Below are 24,203 nucleotides of genomic sequence, written 5' to 3'. Positions count from 1 at the left end.
AGGAAGGGAGATTCTGAAACGTGTTATAAGCTGCAAATCCGCCAGATGGTCGAACACAGAAGAGGGTTGCATCTTGAGTGAGAAGTGCTGTGAGCAGATTTGAGAACGAAGAACAAAAGTAGGGGTCAGAGAAAGGGAAGAGGACGTGTACGCTCAAATCACATCTCTATAAATGGAATGGTGCAAGCATTGTCACCTCAGGATAGATTGTCACCCAGATTGTGCACATCAGTACATCGCCAGGACTCCTAAGAGATATGGCTGGTTCTAGGTCTGGGGCAGGGAAGATGCAGGATGAACTTGAGATAGCTTATTCTGACAGGAGGAAAGGAAGCTTTCTAAGGTTAATAGACTTGTATCAAAATGACATAAAAGGTGGTCTGAAAGGGCTCCCAATGGCCAAAATTGGGACAATTGGGGCATCAAAAAGAATAATGATTATAGATATAGATAAAATGTGTTTAATATATAAAATTCATGACTTCATAAAGGCATTCAAAAAAGAGAAAGCCAGAGAAGCATAGTATGAGATGGCCATTAAACAGCTCCTTACTTTTTAATTGATAATTAAAGGGAAAAACTAAATATTTATCCTGCCTTTCCAGGAGAAATTGTATGGCAGAATAGCCAATTAGCCCAATTGATGAAGAGAAGCTGTACTTTACAAAAGAATGCCAGTTAATAAATGCAGAAGGAATGATAGAAGTTGAAAACATAATTTTACAAAACCTAATGAAATTATGGATTTAGGCAAGATTTATATATTAGGTGAGTGGCTAAAAAAATTTAAAAATCTAGTGGCTAAAAATAATAATCATTTATTATTCTTCATTACTCTATGAGTCAGCTTGTTGGTTCTTATGTCTGGAGCAGCTTTACTGGTCTCTGTGTTCAGCTGATGGCTCACCTGGGGCCGATGGGTCTCAGGTGGCCTCACTCATATGTCAGGCAGTTGACAGGGGTGGCTGGATGGCTGAGGTCTCCCTCTGTACTCTCTCTCAAGATGGCCTAGGATGGCTTTATTCACATCTCTGGGACCTCAGCTGGAATAGCTCTGGTCACTGTCCGTGGGGTAACTTATCCTGCAGTAGAACAGTCCAAGCTTCTTTTTTTTTTTAAATAAATTTATTTATTTATTTATTCATTTATTTGGCTGTGTTGGGTCTTCGTTTCTGTGCGCGGGCTTTCTCTAGTTGCAGCAAGCGGGGGCCACTCTTCATCGCGGTGCGCTGGCCTCTCACTATCGCGGCCTCTCTTGTTGCGGAGCACAGGCTCCAGACGCGCAGGCTGAGTAGTTGTGGCTCACGGGCCCAGTTGCTCCACGGCATGTGGGATCTTCCCAGACCAGGGCTCGAACCCATGTCCCCTGCATTGGCAGGCAGATTCTCAACCACTGCGCCACCAGGGAAGCCCCCCAAGCTTCTTTACATGGCAGTCTCAAGGGTTCAGCAGCCAAAGGGGGCAACCGCTGGTACGCAAACAATCTCCAAGCCTCTGTTCGCATCACGTTTACTAGTATCTGATTGACCCAAGCCCAGACTGAAGCAGTGAAGAAATAGACTCAATCTCTAGCTAGCGAGTCTGGTAGAACTTTCTGCAATGAGGGAAGTTTTCCATATCTGCACTGTCCAAAGGGCAGTGCAACTGAGGAACTTAATTTTCAGTTTTAATTAATTGAAGCTAAAATGTAAATGACTACATATATGGCTGGAAGCTACCACATTGGACAGTGCAGTTCTAGATACAGAATCCCCTATGGTGTTTTCTAGCCAAAATATGAATCCAACCGTCCTTTAGATCTAACTTGCAGTCTGTAGGAGATAGAGGGGTATAGGAGTCAGCTACATGGTACAAGGGAGCAATGAGACAAATCTAGAAGGGGAGACATTCCACAGGAAAACTGGCCCAATGTCTTCAAGAAGCCAGTGTCATGAAAAGGGGATCCTGACAGACAGAAGAGAAATAAGGGCTATAACAGCCAGAGAGCTTTCTTCATAGGATTCCTGGATAGGATTAAACAGTTTTAAGAATTGTTTTAGCTTAAGTGGGGAAATTTGAATATGGTTTGGCTCTTCAGTGACATAGAAAATGTACTGAAGTGGAAAGGTCAAAATTCATTGACCAAAATAGGACTAAACAGTTGTAAGAATTGTTTTAGCTTAAGTGAGGAAATTTGAATATGGTTTGGATCTTCAGTGACATAGAAAATGTACTGAAGCGGAAAGGGCAAGATTCATTGACCAAAAAAGGTTAAGTGTTAGAACAGTATGTAGAATATAATCTCCTTCTGGGAAAGAAAAATACGCATAAATGTGTGTGTATATATAGATACAAATATACATGCAAACATATTAAAGATCCAGAAGCATATGCACTAAAAGGTAAGACATGGTGATTCTGGGTGACAGGAAGGTGAAGTTTTGTTTGCTTGATTGTCTGTGTTTTGTAATTTTTGATAAATGTAAATGTGCTGCCTCTAAAATAATAAAGGGGTTATTAAAAATACAAGAGAAAGTCGCTACTAAGTGGGAGGTGCCAAAGATAAGCAGCCATTATACTGTGTGCGTGTGCGTGTGCGTGTGTGTGTGTGCGTGTGTGTGTGTGTGTTTTCAGGAAACGCTTCATCACGATAAAGTATTGCAAATACTTCCTGCAGACAAGGGAAGGTGACAGGGCTCTGCAGCTGCAGAAAGGACTTAGCTAATCTGAAGGATCTGGTAAATGGATCCCTTCCTTCTGACACCACAGCAGCTTCAGCCATCAAGTTGGGTTAGACGATCAGCCTTTCCCATTGAGTGGCATGTTCTAGAGTGTTCTAGTATGAATCATTTATGTAGGCTTCTCGTTATATTGCTCGGTTTCCCTCAGAAATAATGGCCCCAGGGACTGAATGTCGTGTAACAGAGAAAGTGAATAAATTGGTGCCGGCCCTGCCAGGTGTCAAACAAACAGGAATATATTGCAGGAAAAGTGCTCCATCTATAATTAATGACAACATTTTAAAGTTTTACCAGAAATTGATAATACAGTGCTTGCTTTTATTGAGGCTTTCCCTTTAGGGATGTGTACATATTTTAAAGTAGGTCTACTATGAAATATACATTAAACTCTTCTTAGAAACATAATCGCCGAGTAGAAAAATATCTTTATAAATGTCTCATTGTCACCCCTTTTTGCAGTGATTCACTCTCAGTGTTCAGTGTAGAAGTTCCAAGAACATAGTGTTTGTATCAGAAAGCGTATTCGAGAATACCAAGTAAAAAGCGAATTTGCCAAATTTTTTACAGCTTTTTATATAATTGCCAAATTGCCATTGTCATAATAAAAATCTAGATTGACACTAGTTTGTCTTGGAATTACATGAGTATCTTTTTAAATAAACATGTATTAACATTTCTGAGTTACAAGCCCATTTGGGTAGATAAATCTTTCTAGCAGTCAACTGCATAATTAAATAGCAAGGCCAGAGATTTTATTATTCCCCAAATCTGCAGTTGAACATTTATGATAGAACAAATGGATACATTTCTCTTTGGGCCCCATTAGGGAGAAAGGAGAATTTTTAAGCTCCTATAGTTTAGCAACAGCGCTTGTTCAAGTGGTAAGTTCTATCAAATAAAATTAAGTGAAATCAAATTCTCTTCCCATCTGTATACTTTATGGCTTTGCTGAAATTACTTATTCTGAGACACAATAGGCTGTCACACCTCTCCCCTAAATTTCCAAAGCATTAAGTCACTGTCTGACTTCTGTTAGCGCTGCATGCATTTCCCCTTAAATTTGCGAGTAACCACAAGCTTTAACAAGTTCACAGATGGGACTTCCCTGGTGGCACAGTGGTTAGGAATCCACCTGCCAATGCAGGGGACACGGGTTCGAGCCCAGGCCCGGGAAGATCCCACATGCCGCGGAGCAACTAAACCCCTGCACCACAACTACTGAGCCTGCGCTCGAGAGCCCGTGAGCCATAACTACTGAAGCCCGCACGCCTAGAGCCCGTGCTCCACAACAAGAGAAGCCACCGCAATGAGAAGCCCGCACACTGCAATGAAGACCCAAAGCAGCCAAAAATAAATAAAAATAAATAAATAAATGTAAAAAAAGAAAAAGAAAAGATCTAGCAGTAATTTAAGAAAAAAACCAAGTTCACAGAATCATCTTATTTTCTATAGTCTCCTACTGCCAGCATTGTTATCAAATCTCTGAAAATCTTACTGTTTCATTACATATAATTTGCAAATGACACACAATGTGATGTTTTGATTATAGATAAAGAATGATAATGATTTTGTAGCATTTTGTTCTTTATATTTACACAGAGCCCTCTCATAATTGCTTGTCCGGGGGATCCATCCACAATGTTTGTTGAGCACAGTTGTTTACAAAGTATTTCATCTAAATGAAGAGGATGGAAGCCATCACGGGAGGAGAAATCAAAGCCTTCAGAGCTGGAAAGTGTAAGTTGTGTATATTCATTCTTTTATACGTATTGAGCGCTGGTAGTATGCTAAGCGTCATGCTAGGTGTCAGGGATACACAGGTGAGTAGTATAGTCACTCATGTAACATACAGCCTGCTGGGAGAAGCAGAAATTTAAAATGGAATTAATCAGTTAATGCAATTAATCAATAAATTACCTGAGATCATGAGAAGTGGTATGAAGGGAGAAAAACAGGCTAGAAGAATATGTAACAGGGCACCTGACCTGTCAGGGCACAGGGAATGGAGGCTGGGTAAGGGGGAATCAGTTAGAAAGGGCTGAACTAAATGCCATTCCAACTGAGGGAGGAAGAGGAGTTAGTAAGTGAAGAACAGAGAGAAATATTACAGACAAAGTGGGGGGGGGGGAACAGCACGTGCAAAAGCCCTGAGGTGGAAGGGACTTGACAAATTCAAGAACTCATAGAAGGCAAATATGGCTGACTTGGAGAGAACCCAGGGAGAATGGCATGGTATGGCCAGGAAGGGCCAGGGGCCAGTGAGATGGTACAGATACCACAGAAGGCATCAAGTAGGTTTACGTATCTGGCGTTTGGTCTTCGTTTCTGTGCGAGGGCTTTCTCCAAGTAGGTTTACGTATCTGGGGTTAAGTTTTGGGTAAAAAAAAAAAAAAAAAAGAAAGATTGGGCCAAATCTTTTGGCTTTAATATAATATACAGCAGTGCACCAGTTGAGCAAAAGAGAGAAATAACCTTCTGTCAGTGGTGTTTGAATGGTAGTACACAGCCAAGATGGCGCCAGGGTGGGACTGAGACAGGGCTCCCAGCACGGAGGATTCACGGAGCTCTGCCCATTGGACTCGTGATTGTGGATGTGGGGGGAGAAAAGGACGTGTGTAGATGAGACCCGGTAGAGGGGTAAGAACTCATCGGCTTTGGTGAGAGAATGGATGAGAAGACTGAAGGAGAAAGAAGAACTGAAAATAAGGCTCATGCTGACGGCATTGATTAACTGATACCTGGTGGGAGATTGTGGATAAATACTCCAGCTTTTGTGGGTGTGCTCTACACTGCCCCCCCCAGAGGTCCCCAGAGGGGATGAGCCACAGTTGCCCGCGTTGCTCACCTGCTTGATGACATACCTTTTATCAGCTTCCTTCCCTCCTCCATCTCACTTCCTGGTTCCCCCACTTCCTGAAACCATCTCCTGGATGAACTACTTGACCTCACATTCTTGTCTCAGGGAACAAAAACTAAGACAGTATGAGTGCAGGGCAGAAGGTGAAACACACACACACAAGCACACACACACAGACACACACTTTGTTTCAAAGCTTCAACGAGGTCAAAATTTGGCATATAATTTTGGGTACAGTTTCCATGCGCCTGATAACTTAATTCCACAAGAGGCTGAGTTTCTTATTTATTTATTTATTTATTTATTTATATTTATTTATTTTTGGCTGTGTTGGGTCTTCGTTTCTGTGCGAGGGCTTTCTCTAGTTGCGGCAAGCGGGGGCCACTCTTCATCGCGGTGCGTGGGCCTCTCTTGTTGCGGAGCTCAGGCTCCAGACGCGCAGGCTCAGTAGTTGTGGCTCATGGGCCCAGTTGCTCCGCGGCATGTGGGATCCTCCCAGACCCGGGCTCGAACCCGTGTCCCCTGCATTGGCAGGCGGATTCTCAACCACTGCACCACCAGGGAAGCCCGAGGCTGAGTTTCTTACAGAGAACATGGAGGCTCAGACACTGTCGGGGCTACGGGAAGACAAGCTTAATGTGGTGGGAAGGGTGTTGTTATGAGTAAGAGTGACAAAGTTTGCCTTGGTAGTCTTTAACATAGAAAGTTTTCAGTGTAGCCACTCTGAAATTTGGAAGAGAGTTTACACATTTGAGAGAACTGTGCACAAGCAGCCCAAGCGGTATATGAAAAGCTTCTGGGTTTGTGTAATGTTTTGGTCATTAATTTATATAGTAATATGTTACTTCAGTAAGAGGTCACATAATTTATTTAATGTAATAGGTTAAAAAAAACCCACCTCTAATTAGTATATATTTTATAAGATTCTCTTGAGGATACTTCTAGATGAATTTATTTCCAAAGTTTATTTTTTATAGAGATTAACTAAGCCAATAAGAAAAATGCTACATATAATATTGCCTTATACTTGCCTAGCCCATTGTTCTTCCAAATATTTCACAACTATTTTCATCACTTTAATCACTTACCAAATATTAGTTAGGAAATGCATTATTAGTCTTATTGTCTAGATTTGGAATTGACACAGAGAAGAAATGTGATTCATCTCGTTACTAGTTACTTCTACAATTAATGATGAATCCGAGATTACAACCCAGAGCACTTGACTTCCTGTGTTTCTCTAGTTTGAATTTAATTAGACATTAATGTAACTTAATAGTTTCGTTTCATGGTTGGATATTTGATGACAGTTTATGAAGGAAATGCTCCTGAAGCAATCATTTGGAAATAAGAGGGTGTGTTTTGTTCTTTTTCCCGAAAGCTGTTTATATAATATAGTTCAGTGGGTTTATGATATAGATTTGTCTTTCTTGTGGTTCACCTGGCCCAGCAATAGGGAAAGGTCTCATTAGATGAAAGACTTAACCCCCAAAAACAACAGGATCAGGGGCTCAGTGGGGGACACCATTCTGAAGAAACTTGATCAAATGGAGTTCATTCTTCTTATTTTTAAAGGTCTTTTAGATCTAAGTGAGTAAATCTAAAAACAGAATATTTTCCAGTTTTTTTCTTTTTCTTCTTAAGCGGTTACTTTTCTCTTCTACTTAAAGATGCTCATTAAGATTGACCTTCAGAGAGTATATTTCTTTGCTAGGGCTGCTGTTGAACCCAAGTTCGTGTGCCTGATACACAGTAAACCCAAACGAAACAAAGCATCAGAGTTTGGAGCAGGGAAAGGTTTATTGCGAGGGCCGAGCAAGGAGAATGGGCAGCTCGTGCTCAAAAGACCAGAACCCTCCAATAGCTTTCAGGGAAGGGTTTTTAAAGGCAACATTGGGGTAAGGGCTGAAGGATGCAGGACTTTCTTCTGAATGGTTGGTGGTAAGGTAACAGGGTGATGTTTCAGGATCTCAATCATCAACCTTCCGGTTTCAACCAGTCTGGGGTCTAAGTGCTTGTGCTCAACACGCAGTCACCATCCTCTACCTGGGTGGGGGTCTTAGTTCCTACAGAACAACTCGAAGTTATGCAACAGATTGTTAGGTATATCCCTTGAGGAGGAATTAGGACTCTGCTTTTTCACTGCACTATTGTTTCTTGACTACTTTTCCTTTGTTTCTGCATTTCCTCTCTTCCCTAATTATCAGTAGTAACTGCTTGAATCTGCCCTTTGAACTCAAGGCAGGCCTGGGAGATTAAAGCCTTTTTCTACACACAAGGAATGGGGGACACAGAGGGGCTTTTGTACCCGAGAGGACCCCACAGGGTCCTGCTCGTTTTCACTGCCATAACAAAATATCACAGGCTAAGTGGCTTCAACAAGAGAAATTTATTTCTCACAGTTCTGGAAGCAGGAAGTTCAGGATCAAGGTGCGAGCAGGGTTGCTTTCATTCTGAGGCCTCTCTCTTTGGCTTGTAGATGGCCACCTTCTCGCCATGTCCTCACATGACCTTTTCTTCATGCATGTGCATCCCTGGTGTCTATTTGCGAGTCCAAATTTCCTCTTCTTATGAGGACATCAGTCAGATTGCGTTAGGGTCCACCCTAAGGGCCTCATTTTAACTTAATCACCTCTTTGAAGGTTCTGTCTCCAAAAACAGTCGTGTGGATGAGGACCCGTTCATAATGACCTCATTTAATTTTAATTACTTCTTTAAAGGCCCAATCTCCAAATACACTCATATTCTGAGGTACTGGTCATTGACAGTGACTCCTTGACCAAACTTTAGTCAGGCTGCTCTAAGCTCTCAAAGCCCTGACCCTGGGTTTTGTCCTTGGCCTACTTAGTATAATTTTAGCAAGAATCCTGCTGGGTCAATTTAACAAAAGTCTCTCACCCTGGATAGCTGATCAGTTTCCTCACTGCCAACCCTGGCTGCCTTAGCACCGGTCCTGTCTTTGGCAAGATTCCTGTTGAGTGGGTCTACCAAAAATCCCCATAGCCTTTTAGTAATCTTCTGTCTGCTGACACCCCTCCACACACCCCCGCCCTCACCTCCCTACCCCCTACCCCCCTCCTTGTCTATAAATCTCCACGTGTCCTTGTTATATTTATTTTGGGGCTGATCTCTTTCCCCCACTGCAAACCCCTCGTTGCATAAAGTTGCCCTCGCCACCTTGAACAAGTATCATGAATCATTTTTTTCTTTAAGAGGATTAGGGTTTCAACATATGAATTGAGGTTGGCGGGGGACCCAGTTCAGCCCATACTAGGGAGGATGAGCGAATGTACGTCTGCAGATCTTTCAGAAATGAGAAGAGAATTTCCTTCTTTCTCAAAGGTAGAATTGACCTCTTTGGTCCTTGAATATTTTCTGGTCAGAACCTTTCTGGAGCATGGAGAGGCAAGAACTAACCCTCACTCGGTCATATAGCAGTCAAGAAGACATCCCTTAGCCAAGCCGATGGCTGTGTCGCATCCCTCCAACCCTCATTATTTTGGCACATGCAGTTGGAGAGAAGCAGTGTTTGGATGTGTGCTCTTGAACCATCAGACATGGATTTGAATTCCGCCTCTATCAGCTGTAAGATCTTGGACAAGGAACTTTCACTCTCTCAACCTCAGTTTCCCCATCTGTAAAATGAGGGTAACACAATGGTTTGGGATAAGAATTTAAAAAGACAATGCACGCAAAGTACTCGGCATTTAGTTGGCACTCAATAAATGTTAACTGTTACCATCATTAAAGATCATCTGAGCCGGTGCCTGAAAATGTTAGATGAGGAATCCAAAGATTGATGTTTGCCTCTGCTCTGCTGACATTCTTTCCAAAACCCTTCCTCATTTCAAGCGGCTTTTCATTTGTCTGAAATCTAAGGGCCAACAGTGGTCTACAGATTCACCTTGAAGCCATGGCCTGTATTTGAGGGGCTCCTACGTGCACAGTCCATCTGACTTTATCTAAAAGAAAACGTATAGCAATAAAACTAAAAGGAAAAGTATTCCTGTTTCTCCTTACTTTACCAAAGATGGTAGTTACAGTTGATGAGTAGCACCCGCAGAGGTACTCAGCATGGGTTACAGCTCATTTAAAAATGAATAAGGGGCTTCCCTGGTGGCGCAGTGGTTGAGAATCTGCCTGCCAATGCAGGGGACATGGGTTCAAGCCCTGGTCTGGGAAGATCCCACATGCCACGGAGTAACTAAGCCCATGAGCCACAATTACTGAGCCTGCGCGACTGGAGCCTGTGCTCCGCAACAAGAGAAGCCACGATAGTGAGAGGCCCACGCACCGCGATGAAGAGTGGCCCCCACTTGCCGCAACTAGAGAAAGCCCTCGCACAGAAACGAAGACCCAACACAGCCAAAAATAAATAAATAAAAATTAAAAAAAAAAAAAACTGCTTAAATTCCCACTGTCCTAAAGCAATAAAAACCCATATATATATATGTGTGTGTATATATATATATATGTGTATATATATATATATATATATATATAATTTGTGGAATCAGATGGTAAATTTCCTTAGGATATATTTCTAAAACAAAACAAAACAAAAAAAATGAATAAGAACTCAAATTCAAACATTAATGGGGTGATTTTTTTTCCTTTTTTTCTCATTGCTATTTTTTTTAACATCTTTATTGGAGTATAATTGCTTTACAATGTTATGTTAGTTTCTGCTGTATAACAAAGTGAATCAGCTATACGTATACATATATCCCCATATCCCCTCCCTCTTGCGTCTCCCTCCCACCCTCCCAATCCCAGCCCTCTAGGTGGTCACAAAGCACTGAGCTGATCTCCCTGTGCTATGCGGCTGCTTCCCACTAGCTATCTATTTTACATTTGGTAGTGTATATATGTCAATGCTACTCTCTCACTTCGTCCCAGCTTATCCTTCCCCCTCCCCGTGTCCTCAAGTCCATTCTCTATGTCTGCGTCTTTATTCCTGTCCTGCCCCTAAGTTTGTCAGAACCGTTTGTTTTTTTTTTAGTTTCCATTTTTATGCATTAGCATACAGTACTTGTTTTTCTCTTTCTGACTTACTTCACTCTGTATGACAGACCCTAGGTCCATCCACCTCACTACAAATAACTCAATTTCGTTGCTTCTGACGGCTGAGTAATATTCCATTGTATATATGTGCCACATCTTCTTTATCCATTCATCTGTCAGTGGACACTTAGGTTGCTTCCATGTCCTGGCTATTGTAAATAGAGCTGCAGTGAACACTGTGGTACATGACTCCTTTTGAATCATGGTTTTCTCAGGGTATATGCCCAGTAGTGGGATTGCTGGGTCGTATGGTAGTTCTATTTTTAGTTTTTTAAGGAACTCCATACTGTTCTCCATAGTGGCTATATCAATTTACATTCCCACCAACAGTGCAAGAAGGTTTCCTTTTCTCCACATAATGGGGTGATTTTTGACTTGGTATTCTTTCCAACATGTAACCACTTTTCTCTTTTTAAATTCAAGGCTGGTTGCTTTATTCCCTTAGGCCTTCATTTAGAAATGAGTTGCTCATTAATTATCTTCTTGACTGCAGAAGAGATGATGCTTCATTTCATTTTCACATTGGATGAGTCAACTAAAAGGGGTCTCGTTGCTAAAAACCATGGATCACAATTTCTTCTTTGTTTCGCCTCTCTTGGGAGTGGCTCACATCCACCCCCTCCGAAGAATCGTACCAGTTCTCCCCATTGCATTGAACTTGTTTGTTAATTCTCATAAATTTGGTACAGTGAGATGTTTGGATACAATTTCATCAGAAATATCATCTCCATTCTTTGCCATAACATATGCATAATGCCAGGGTAATTATGCATTGGACACCCATCAAATTACATAGTTTATGAAAAGTATTGACTCCATTCTTTTTTCCATGCAGATATTTACAACTGGAAACAACTTTCCAAATAAAAATGAGTATGAAATCTGCCCTTATTCTTAGGTATCACAAGAAAGCAATTGGGGACTTCCCTGGTGGCACAGTGGTTAAGAATCCGCCTGCCAATGCAGGGGACATGGGTTCGATCCCTGGTCCGGGAAGATCCTGCATGCCACGGAGCAACTAAGCCCGTGCGCCACAACTACTGAGCCTGTGCTCTAGAGCCCACGAGCCACAACTACTGAGCCCATGTGCCACAACTACTGAAACCCGCGGGCTTAGAGCCTGTGCTCCGTGACAAGAGAAGCCACTGCAATGAGAAGCGTGTGCACCACAATGAAGAGTAGCCCCAGCTCTCCGCAACTAGAGAAAGCCCATGTGCAGGAATGAAGACCCAACGCAGCCAAAAATAAAAATTAATTAATTAATTAATTAAAAGACTTTTAAAAAAACATTAATTTAAAAAAAAAGAAGAAAGCAATTGGTAAATATTTTCTGGAATAAAAAGTTTCAGGCACAGTTACTTGATGTGCAAATTACACATAACTGAACTTTTTCTGTTTTTCCTTAGTTTTTGGAGTTTTAAAAGCTGATTCATAGGATTATTTTAAAAAGTATAGCTAATTAATAGGATGACCTCTATAAATGCTGCAAAACACAGGGAAAAAAGCCCAACCTCTGTTCTTTTTCTTAAGACCAAAACCTATTTTCTTGACTTCCAGTACCTTCTTTTAAATGAGGAAATGACGCATTCTCTGTGTTGGAGGTATGATTGTTTACCATTTATTTCATCTCTCCCTAAAATGCTTTTGTTCTCTTTTGTATAATCGCTATGGGTTTTTAAAGGTGTTATCTGAACAGAATTGGCGTAGTTTTTCTCCTCACTTTAACAAAAGCTGTATCTTCAGCTTTCTTTTGCTCTTTTTCCCTCCTTTCAATAGAACCAGTTCACATTAGCAGCAAAAGGAGAGTAATTTATTTATAGGGTACACACCTTTGAGTGAATTACCCCCCAGTCCCACACAATTATAAAACAGAAGCTCTTAAATGAGTTCAGTATAATAAAACAGAGTGAACCAATCAAAGAAGAATAACCAAACAGTGGGGCTAGATTAACTGTTTAAAGTATGGATGAGAAAACCCATTTCTAAATGGCTTTTGAATATGGGATTAGTCAGGATCAAATGGTCAGTCCAAGGAAGCATTTCGTTACAGCAGGGGGCAGTTTTTCAATGGATGGTATATTTGAGAATATTTTTGCATTTGTAGGGAAGCACCCCTCAAACAAACAAACACAAAATCCTCCAAAGGATGAACAGAGAACTCTGGAGAAAATAAACTCTGACTGGGTGTGGCGTGGAAGCCCTCAAAAAATGAGGACTGATGGAAAGAACAAACAAAGAAGCGGAGTGGAGAAAGCAGGATGCACCTGACTCCTAGTAATTCTTCCCCTGAATTTTCACTCTCCCCTTGGAGGTCTCACTTTCACCTCGTGGCCTTCTGCCAATGATGTGCAGAATTTGGGCACGTGCAGATCGCTCTACAGGGCCTCAGAGAAGAAGGAGGTAGCATAGAGGACCATAGGGCTAGAATTCCTCTCAGGATTTAAAGACCAGTCCTACCTTCATAGCCACACCACCCACCAAGGCCAAGCTGATAGCCTCTGGGTCTTTGTTTTCTCACTTGTGAGATGGAAATATCAGTACCCACCTCCTAGAGTTGTTTTATTTTTTTTTAATTGATGTATAGTTGATTTACAATGTTTCCAGTGTATAGCAAAGTGATTCAGTTGTGTGTATATGTATGTGTGTGTGTGTGTGTATGTGTGTACGTATTATATATTCTTTTTCAGATTCTTTTCCATTATAGGTTATTACAAGATATTGAATATAGTTCCCTGTACTATACAATAGGTTCTTGTTGTTTATCTATATATAGTAGTGTGTATCTTTATTTTTTTTTTTTACATCTTTACTGGAGTATAATTGCTTTACAGTGTTGTGAGTAGTATGTATCTGTTAATCCCACATTTCTAATTTATCCCTCCCGTCTTTCCCCTTTGGTAACCACAAATTTGTTTTCCATGTCTGTGAATCTATTTCTGTTTTGTAAATGAGTTCATTTGTATCATTTTTTTAAATTCCACATATAAATATCATATGATATTTGTCTCTGTCTTTCTCTGTCTGACTGACTTCACTTAGTATGATAATCTCTAGGTCCATCCATGTTGCTGCAAATAGCATTATTTCATTCTTTTTTTTATGGCTGAGTAATATTCCATTGTATATATACCACATCTTCTTTATCCTTTCATCTGTCAATAGACATTTAGGTTGTTTCTATATCTTGGCTATTGTAAATAGTGCTGCTGTGAACACTGGGGTACATGTATCTTTTTGAATTAGTTTTTGTCTTTTCTGGATATATGCCCAGGAGTAGGATTGCTGGATCATGTGGTAACTCTATTTTTAGTTTTTTAAGGAACCTCCATACTGTTCTCCATAGTGGCTTCACCAATTTACATTCCCACCAGCCGTGTAGGAGGGTTCCCATAGAGTTTTGTATGTAAAGCATTTTACACACCCAGCGGTCAAAATAATACTTCTGATCAAGTCATCATAGCCACTCAACCAGCAGAAAGCCTGTGGGGGACTGGCTTCACAGGATGAGGCAAAAGGAAGTTTGCTAATGCAGAAAAACAAGAAATGCCCTTTGGCAATCATCTGAAGATGGCAGGAATGTGACACATGGGATAAAGTGAATGAGATAGAATTAATTAGCTTTGCTATATTGTGATAGTTACATAAAGGTTTTACAGTTTCAAAAACCAAAAAAAGTAGATCAGTATGAATTTTTATTACCCCTCTTCCCTCCCCCAAGCAACCAACTGGGCCAAGTTTTTCTCATTTTTAATATGAAAGACCTCAGACCAACCTTTGTTGAATGTTTGTATTGATACTGGAGGACATTCCTTACACTCTGGAAGTTCTATTTCATGTTGATTTCAGTCTTTGGGTTTTGCTGTAGGACTAGTTTTCGATTGCGCCACAGCTGCCAGAATGATCATGTTGTCACCTAAAAGTGTTCCCTCCAGCAAGGGTGTCCAGGTTTTGCACATAAAACGCAAGATATCCGATTAACTTTGAATTTTAGATTAACAGTGAATAATTTTTTAGCATAATTTTATCCCAGATGTTTCGTGGGACATACTTATACTAAAAAAAAATTAGTTGGTGTTGCTCTAAAATTCAAATGTAACTGGGTGACCTGCATTTAATCTGGCAGTCCTATCTCAGGAGCTGGGCCTGGCCTGGAGAGCACTTCTGCAACCTCAGGAAGAAGCTCCAAGTTTTATTCCAAGCCAAGAAACTGAGGGGAAAAGGAGAGGCCCCAGATCTTCTTGGGAGGGGGAGAGAACTTGACGGTCTCCAGGCAAAGGTTGGGGGTTGGTCACGTGGGACTCTGCATCCTGCGTCCTCTGCAACACACCATCCAAGCAGGACTGCATTCTCGTCTGAGGACTTACTCTGATTGAGTCCGAATCGCAGATCTGGCTAGAAGAAGCCAACTGTCTATATGTTAATGTTTCATATGCTTATACATTTAAAATTGATGAGCAGCAAATAGTAGTCAAACACAACCTCTCCTTCCGTGGGGTCCATTTGTGATCATCTGAGAAGAAAAATTTTCCTTTCGGGTTACGTAACTTTAGATGGGTTGATTTATTCCATAGCTCTTTGAAATCAAATAAAGCTGATGTGTGAATGGGATAAATGTGCTCTGTTTTTCTTTCATATTTTTCCGGGTTTTTTTTGTCTGTACTAATCTCTGATTTTAATTCTGCGTTGTTTTTAGGATAAGAAGTAATAAGCTCCATATAGTTCATGAGTGTGTTGTTCTGTTCATTTTTCAGTTAAGTCCTATCTAAATTCTTGTCGTCAAAATAATGGTTGTTATTTTCGTCACGATTTGTATCCGATATATTTTGATTTGGCCTCCATATAATTTGAAGAGTCTGTTGAAAATTGAGGCTATAATGTTATAAACAATGCCATTTCAAAGATGAATTATTAAATGTTATATGGAAAAAATGTTTTGAGCGAATTATCAGTTTATTCCATTTGCCAAATATCAATTTAGGATCATAAACATGATGATGCAGAGGAAAGAATTTTAAGAACTCCTCTCGTGATCCTGATTATCTGACAGATAACAAAGCTACCTCTAGAGCACATTTGCAAAGAAAATTACAAATATTATTGGTTGTTAAGCAGGAATAATACTATTCTTTTAATAAAATTTGGGTATGACAAAATAATGTTTTTTTATTGTCAGAGACACTGTGTGAAAGTTCTCCTGTAACATTATGCTAGAGTCATCGAATGGCTATGTGATCCCACTTCAAAGCTATCTCAAGTTCTATTTAGATGTTTTAAATTAAAATTAGTAAATATTTAATATTATAAGCATATTGGGTAGCGTTAAAAAAAACAAAATTCAGCCAAGTAAATTTGAAGATCTAATTGGTTTTATTAACGATTCATGAATCAGGTAACATCCCATCTAATAAATATAAGGATGCTCTGAGGGGTTGTACAAAATAGAAGGTTTTTATAGGCAGAAGGAGGGTGGGACAAGGAAGCTATTACAAAAGAGAAGGATTGTTTCAGGCCAGGTCACCTTTCAGGGGAAGGGTGAGGGTCCATAATACTGATTACCTCTTCTTCCTTTGGGGGATGGAGAGAGCCCACATGACAGAGTAACTCATTGGTGCTGACCAGAAAATTCCAGACTGGACAATTAAAGTTACATTGCTAGGTTTCATTTTTTTTAATGGCTGAGTAATATTCCATTACACACACACACGTATATACCATATCTTCTTTATCTATATGTCTACTGACGGACTGTCAGGTTGCTTTTATACCTTGACTACTGTAAATAATGCTGCAATGGACATTGGAGTGCAAACATCTTTTCCAATTAGTGTTTTCGTTTTCTTCAGGTAAATATCCAGAAGTTAAAATTCTGGATCATATGGCAGTTCTACTCTTAATTTTTTTAGTAACCTTCATTTAAGATTATATCCCTTTATCCTCCTGTTCTCCATAGTGGCTGCACCAATTTACATTCCCACCAACTTTGCTAAAGGGTTCCCTTTTCTCCACATCCTCACCAACTTGTTATTTGTCCTCTTTTGATGATAGCCATTCTGATGGGTGTGAGGTGGTATCTCATTGTGGCTTTAATTTGCATTTCCCTGACGATTAGTGATGTTGAGCATCTTTTCATGTGTCTGTTGGCTATCTGTGTGTCCTCTTTGGAAGAATATCTATTCATGTCCTCTGCCCATTTTTTCATCAGGTTGGGTTTGTTTTTTTGTTTGTTTGTTTTGATATTGAGCTGTATGAGTTCTTTGTATACTTTGGGTGTAAACCCCTTGTCAGATATATCATTTGCAAATATCTTCTCCCATTCAGTAGGTGACCTTTTCATTTTGTTGATAGTTTCCTTCGATGTGCAAAAGATCTTTCGTTTGATGTTTGCGACAATGTGGATAGTTTAAAGGGCACTATGCTAAGTGAAATGAGTCAGACAGAGAAAGACAAATACCATATGATCTCACTTATATGTGGAATCTAAAAACCAAGCAAGCAGGCAAACAAACAAACGAAACAAAACATACTCATACATACAGAGAACAGATGGGTGGTTGCCAGATTTGAAGATGGTGAGAAGATGGGTGAAATAAGTGAGGGGATGAAGACGTACAAACCTCCAGTTATAAAATAAGTAAGTCACAGTGATGTAATATACAGCATAAGGAATATGGTCAATAATATTGTAATAACTTTTTTTTTCACACACACACACTGTATTTTATTTTTACAAGAGATAAATAAACTGACACCAAACATTGTAAATGGATGACCACAACAAAAGCAACAATGATTGCGATTACCAAACACGAAACACACCCATACTATGTCATAATATTGACATTCAGTCCAGTAATCCTCCACTGTAACAGCTCCTTTACTTTGCAGTGAAAATTGATTTGTATATTTTTTGCCTCTGAGTCCTTATGGGATTTATTTTTTTTAATTCAAACAGAAAGTCACAAAAATTATACTCATCCTCATCAGTTCACTCAGTCCCATGTAATTAATTTTTTTTATCTTGATCTTTTGTTAGCACTTTTATGAGTTCATCAGTTTTTCATTAGAGTTCTGAAAATGCTTATTCATTCAGTTCAGCAGTACAGTCAGTTACCAGAAACCTGTACTTGTCAGAGTCTTTTCCATGAATTTCTTGAAGATGAAACCCTTTTATAGGAACATATTTGCAAAAGCATCAGAGTACACCCAGAACTGTCTGTAAATGACAAAAGACTTAAAAATGACCACGGTTAAAGATTTGATGAAAGTTCATAATGATGCAGTTGACAAAAAAATTAGTTATTTCTGAGATATACATTTTAAAGTAATAACTAGGATTATGACTTATATAACATTATACCAGAACATATAAGATTTTTAGAAATTTCATGTAATGTCTGAAACATTTATATTAACATATTTCCATACAAATAACCCAATGAAAGTTTAATATTAGTTGTTTTGTTTGTTTGGTTTTTTATACTGCAGGTTCTTATTAGGCATCAATTTTATACACATCAGTGTATACATGTCAATCCCAATCGCCCAATTCAGCACACCACCATCCCCACCCCATCGCAGTTTTCCCCCCTTGGTGTCCATACGTTTGTTCTCTACATGTGTGTCTCAACTTCTGCCCTGCAAACTGGTTCATCTGTACTATTTTTCTAGGTTCCATATACATGTGTTAATATACGATATTTGTTTTTCTCTTTCTGACTTACTTCACTCTGTATGACACTCTCTAGGTCCATCCACGTCTCAACAAATGACTCAGTTTCGTTCCTTTTTATGACTGAGTAATATTCCATTGTATATATGTACCACAACTTCTTTATCCATTTGTCTGTCGTTGGGCATTTAGGTTGCTTTCATGACCTGGCTATTGTAAATAGTGCTGCAATGAACATTGGGGTGCATGTGTCTTTTTGAATTATGGTTTTCTCTGGGTATATGCCCAGTAGTGGGATTGCTGGATCATATGGTAGTTCTATTTTTAGTTTTTTAAGGAACCTCCATACTGTTCTCCATAGTGGCTGTATCAATTTACATTCCCACCAACAGTGCAAGAGGGCTCCCTTTTCTCCACACTCTCGCCAGCATTTGTTGTTTGTAGATTTTCTGATGATGCCCATTCTAACAGGAGTGAGGTGATACCTCATTGTAGTTTTGATTTGCATTTCTCTAGTAATTAGTGATGTTGAGCAGCTTTTCATGTGCTTCTTGGCCATCTGTATGTCTTCTTTGGAGAAATGTCTGTTTAGGTCTTCTGCCCATTTTTGGATTGGGTTGTCTGTTTCTTTAATATTGAGCTGCATGAGCTGTTTATATATTTTGGAGGTTAATCCTTTGTCCCTTGATTCGTTTGCAGATATTTTCTCCCATTCTGAGGGTTGTCTTTTCATCTTGTTTATGGTTTCCTTTGATGTGCAAAAGCTTTGAAGTTTCATTAGGTCCCATTTGTTTATTTTTGTTTTTATTTCCATTACTCTAGGAGGTGGATCAAAAAAAATCTTGCTGTGACTTATGTCAAAGAGTGTTCTTCCTATGTTTTTCTCTAAGACTTTTATAGTATCCGGCCTTACATTTAGGTCTCGAATCCATTTTGAGTTTATTTTTGTGTATGGTGTTAGGGAGTGTTCTAATTTCATTCTTTTACATGTAGCTGTCCAGTTTTCCCAGCACCACTTATTGAAGAGACTGTCTTTTCTCCATTGTATATCTTTGCCTCCTTTGTCATAGATTAGTTGACCGTAGGTGCGTGGGTTTATCTCTGGGCTTTCTATCTTGTTGCATTGATCTATGTTTCTGTCTTTGTGCCAGTACCATATTGTCTTGATTACTGTAGCTTTGTAGTATAGTCTGAAGTCAGGGAGTCTGATTCCTCCAGCTCCATTTTTTTCCCTCAAGACTGCTTTGGCTCTTCAGGGTCTTTTGTGTCTCCATACAAATTTTAAAATGATTTGTTCTAGCTCCGTAAAAAATGTCATTGGTAATTTGATAGGGATTGCACTGAATCTGTAGATTTCTTTGGGTAGTATAGTTATTTTCACAATACTGATTCTTCCAATCCAAGAACATGGTATATCCTGTTGGTATCACCTTTAATTTCTTTCATCAGTGACTTATAGTTTTTTGCATACAGGTCTTTTGTCTCCCTAGGTAGGTTTATTCCTAGGTATTTTATTTTTTTGTTGCAATGGTGAATGGGAGTGTTTCCATAATTTCTCTTTCAGATTTTTCATCATTAGTGTATAGGAATGCAAGAGATTTCTGTGCATTAATTTTGTATCCTGCAACTTTACCAGATTCATTGATTAGCTCTAGTAGTTTTCTGGTGGCATTTTTAGGATTCTCTATGTATAGTATCATGTCATCTGCAAACAGTGACAGTTTTACTTCTTCTTTTCCAATTTGTATTCCTTTTATTTCTTTTTCTTCTCTGATTGCCATGGCTAGGACTTCCAAATCTATGTTGAGTAATAGTGGTGAGAGTGGACATCCTTGTCTCGTTCCTGATCTTAGAGGAAATGCTTTCAGTTTTTAACCATTGAGAATGATGTTTGCTGTGGGTTTGTCATATATGGCCTTTATTATGTTGAGGTAGGTTCCCTCTAGGCTCACTTTCTGGATAGTTTTTATCATAAATGGGTGTTGAATGTTGTCAGAAGCTTTTTCTGCATCTATTGAGATGATCATATGGTTTTTATTCTTCAAGTTGTTAATATGGTGTATCACATTGATTGATTTGCATATATTGAAGAATCCTTGCATCCCTGGGATAAATCCCACTTGATCATGGTGTATGATACTTTTAATGTGTTGCTGGATTCTGTTTGCTAGTATTTTGTTGAGGATTTTTGCATCTATATTTATCAGTGATATTGGTCTGTAATTTTCTTTTTTTTGTAGTATCTTTGTCTAGTTTTGGTATCAGGATAATGGTGGCCTCATAGAATGAGTTTGGGAGTGTTCCTTCCTCTGCAATTTTTTGGAAGAGTTTGAGAAGGATGGGTGTTAGCTCTTCTCTAAATGTTTGATAGAATTCACCTGTGAAGCCATCTGGTCCTGGACTTTCGTTTGTTGGAAGATTTTTAATCACAGTTTCAATTTCATTACTTGTGATGGGTCTGTTCATATTTTCTGTTTCTTCCTGGTCCAGTCTTGGAAGGTTATACCTTTCTAAGAATTTGTCCATTTCTTCCAGGTTGTCCATTTTATTGGCATAGAGTTGCTTGTAGTCGTCTCTTAGGATGCTTTGTATTTCTGGGGTGTCTGTTGTAACTTCTCCTTTTTCATTTCTAATTTTATTGATTTGAGTCCTCTCCCTCTTTTTCTTGATGAGTCTGGCTAAAGGTTTATCAATTTTGTTTATCTTCTCAAAGAACCAGGTTTTAGTTTTATTGATCTTTGCTATTGTTTTCTTTGTTTCTATTTCATTTATTTCTGCTCTGATCTTTATGATTTCTTTCCTTGTGCTAACTTTGGGTTTTGTTTGTTCTTCTTTCTCTAGTTTCTTTAGGTGTAAGGTTAGATTGTTTACTTGAGATTTTTCTTGTTTCTTGAGGTAGGCTTGTATAGCTATAAACTTCCCTCTTAGAACTGCTTTTGCTGCATCCCATAGGTTTTGGATCGTCGTGTTTTCATTGTCATTTGTCTCTAGGTATTTTTTGATTTCCTCTTTGATTTCTTCAGTGATCTCTTGGTTATTTAGTAACGTATTGTTTAGCCTCCATGTGTTTGTGTTTTTTACGTTTTTTTCCCTGTAATTGATTTCTAATCTAGTAGCGTTGTGGTCAGAAAAGATGCTTGATATGATTTCAGTTTTCTTAAATTTACTGAGGCTTGATTTGTGACCCAAGATGTGATCAATCCTGGAGAATGTACCATGCGCACTTGAGAAGAAAGTGTAGTCTGCTGTTTTTGGATGGAATGTCCTATAAATATCAATTAAATCTATCTGGTCTGTTGTGTCATTTCAAGCTTGTGTTTCCTTATTTATTTTCTGTTTGGATGATATGTCCATTGGTGTAAGTGAGGTGTTAAAGTCTCCCACTATTATTGTGTTACTGTCGATTTCCTCTTTTATAGCTGTTAGCAGTTGCCTTATGTATTGAGGTGCTCCTGTGTTGGGTGCATATATATTTATAATTGTTATATCTTCTTCTTGGATTGATCCCTTGATCATTATGTAGTGTCCTTCTTTGTCTCTTGTAACATTCTTTATTTTAAAGTCTATTTTATCTGATATGAGTATAGCTACTCCAGCTTTCTTTTGATTTCCATTTGCATGGAATATCTTTTTCCATCCCCTCACTTTCAGTCTGTATGTGTCCCTAGGTCTGAAGTGGGTCTCCTGTAGACAGCATATATATGGGTATTGTTTTTGTATCCATTCAGTAAGCCTGTGTCTTTTGGTTGGAGCATTTAATCCATTCACGTTTAAGGTAATTATCGATATGTATGTTCCTATGACCATTTTCTTAATTGTTTTGGGTTTGTTTTTGTAGGTCTTTTTCTTCTCTTGTGTTTCCCACTTAGAGAAGTTCCTTTAGCATTTGTTGTAGAGCTGGTTTGGTGGTGCTGAATTCTCTTAGCTTTTGCTTGTCTGTAAAGCTTTTGATTTCTCCATCGAATCTGAATGAGATCCTTGCAACCAAGAGTAATCTTGGTTGTAGGTTCTTCCCTTTCATCACTTTAAGTATATCATGCCACTCCTTTCTAGCTTGTAGAGTTTCTGTTGAGAAATCAGCTGTTAACCTTATGGGAGTTCCCTTGTATGTTATTTGTCATTTTTCCCTTGCTGCTTTCAATAATTTTTCTTTGTCTTTAACTTTTGCCAATTTGATTACTATGTGTCTCAGCGTGTTTCTCCTTGGGTTTATCCTGTATGGGACTCGTTGTGCTTCCTGGACTTGGGTGGCTATTTCCTTTCCCATGTTAGGGAAGTTTTCGACTGTAATCTCTTCAAATATTTTCTCGGGTCCTTTCTCTCTCTCTTCTCCTTCTGGGACCCCTATAATGCAAATGTTGTTGCATTTAATGTTGTCCCAGCAGTCTCTTAGGCTGTCTTCATTTCTTTTCATTCTTTTTTCTTTATTCTGTTCTGTAGCAGTGAATTCCACCATTCTGTCTTCCAGGTCACTTATCCATTCTTCTGCCTCAGTTATTCTGCTATTGATTCCTTCTAGTGTAGTTTTCATTTCAGTTATTGTATTGTTCATCTCCGTTTGTTTGTTCTTTAATTCTTCTAGGTCTTTGTTAAACATTTCTTGCATTTTCTCGATCTTTACCTCCATTCTTTTTCCGAGGTCCTGTATCATCTTCACTATCATTATTCTGAATTCTTTTTCTGGAAGGTTGCCTACCTCCACTTCATTTAGTTGTTTTTCTGGGGTTTTATCTGTTCCTTCATCTGGTATATAGCCCTCTGCCTTTTCATCTTGTGTATCTTTCTGTGAATGTGGTTTTTGTTCCACAGGCTGCAGGATTGTAGTTCTTCTTGCTTCTGCTGTCTGCCCTGTGGTGGATAAGGCTATCTAAGAGGCTTGGGACTGGTGGTGGGTAGAGCTGACTGTTGCTCTGGTGGGCAGAGTTCAGTAAAACTTTAATCCACTTGACTGTTGATGGGTGGGGCTGGGTTCCCTCCCTGTTGGTTGTTTTGCCTGAGGCAACCCAACACTGGAGCCTACCTGGGCTCTTTGGTGAGGCTAATGGCAGACTCTGGGAGGGCTCATGCCAAGGAGTACTTCCCAGAACTTATGCTGCCAGTGTCTTTGCCCCCACGGTGAAACAGAGCCACCCCCGCCTCTGCAGGAGACCTTTCAACACTAGCAGGTAGGTCTGGTTCAGTCTCCCCCAAGGTCACTGCTCCTTCCCCTGGGTCCTGATGCACACACTACTTTGTGTGTGCCCTCCAAGAGTGGAGTCTCTGTTTCCCCCAGTCTTGTCGAAGTCCCGCAATCAATTCCCACTAGGCTTCAAAGTCTGATTCTGTAGGAATTCCCCCTCCCATTGCCGGACCCCCAGGTTGGGAAGCCTGACGTGGGGCTCAGAACCTTCACTCCAGTGGGTGGACTCCTGTGGTATAAGTGTTCTCCAGTCTGTGAGTCACCCACCCAGCAGTTATGGGATTTGATTTTGCTGTGATTGCGCCCCTACTACCATCTCATTGTGGCTTCTCCTTTGTCTTTGGATGTGGGGTATCTTTTTTGGTGAGTTCCAGCATCTTCTGTCGATGACTGTCCAGCAGCTAGTTGTGATTCTGGTGTTCTCACAAGAGGGAGTGAGAGCACGTCCTTCTACTCCGCCATCTTGGTTCTTCCTCGCAGCTAAATAATCTGTAATAACTTTTATGGGGACAGATGGTTGCTAGACTTGCCATGGTGATCATTTCATAACATATGCAAATGTCAAATCATTATGTAGTACATCTGAAACTAACATAATACTATACATCAACTATATTTCAATAAAATGTAATTATAAAATAAAAAATTAAAATTAAAAAAATTTAAATAAAAAATTATATTCCTGGGGAAGGTCAAAACTGCAGTTAGGTCAGG

This window comes from Balaenoptera musculus, chromosome 11, assembly GCF_009873245.2.
Source record: "Balaenoptera musculus isolate JJ_BM4_2016_0621 chromosome 11, mBalMus1.pri.v3, whole genome shotgun sequence".
Classification (NCBI taxonomy): Eukaryota; Metazoa; Chordata; class Mammalia; order Artiodactyla; family Balaenopteridae; genus Balaenoptera; species Balaenoptera musculus.
This window is presented reverse-complemented; position numbering follows the sequence as displayed.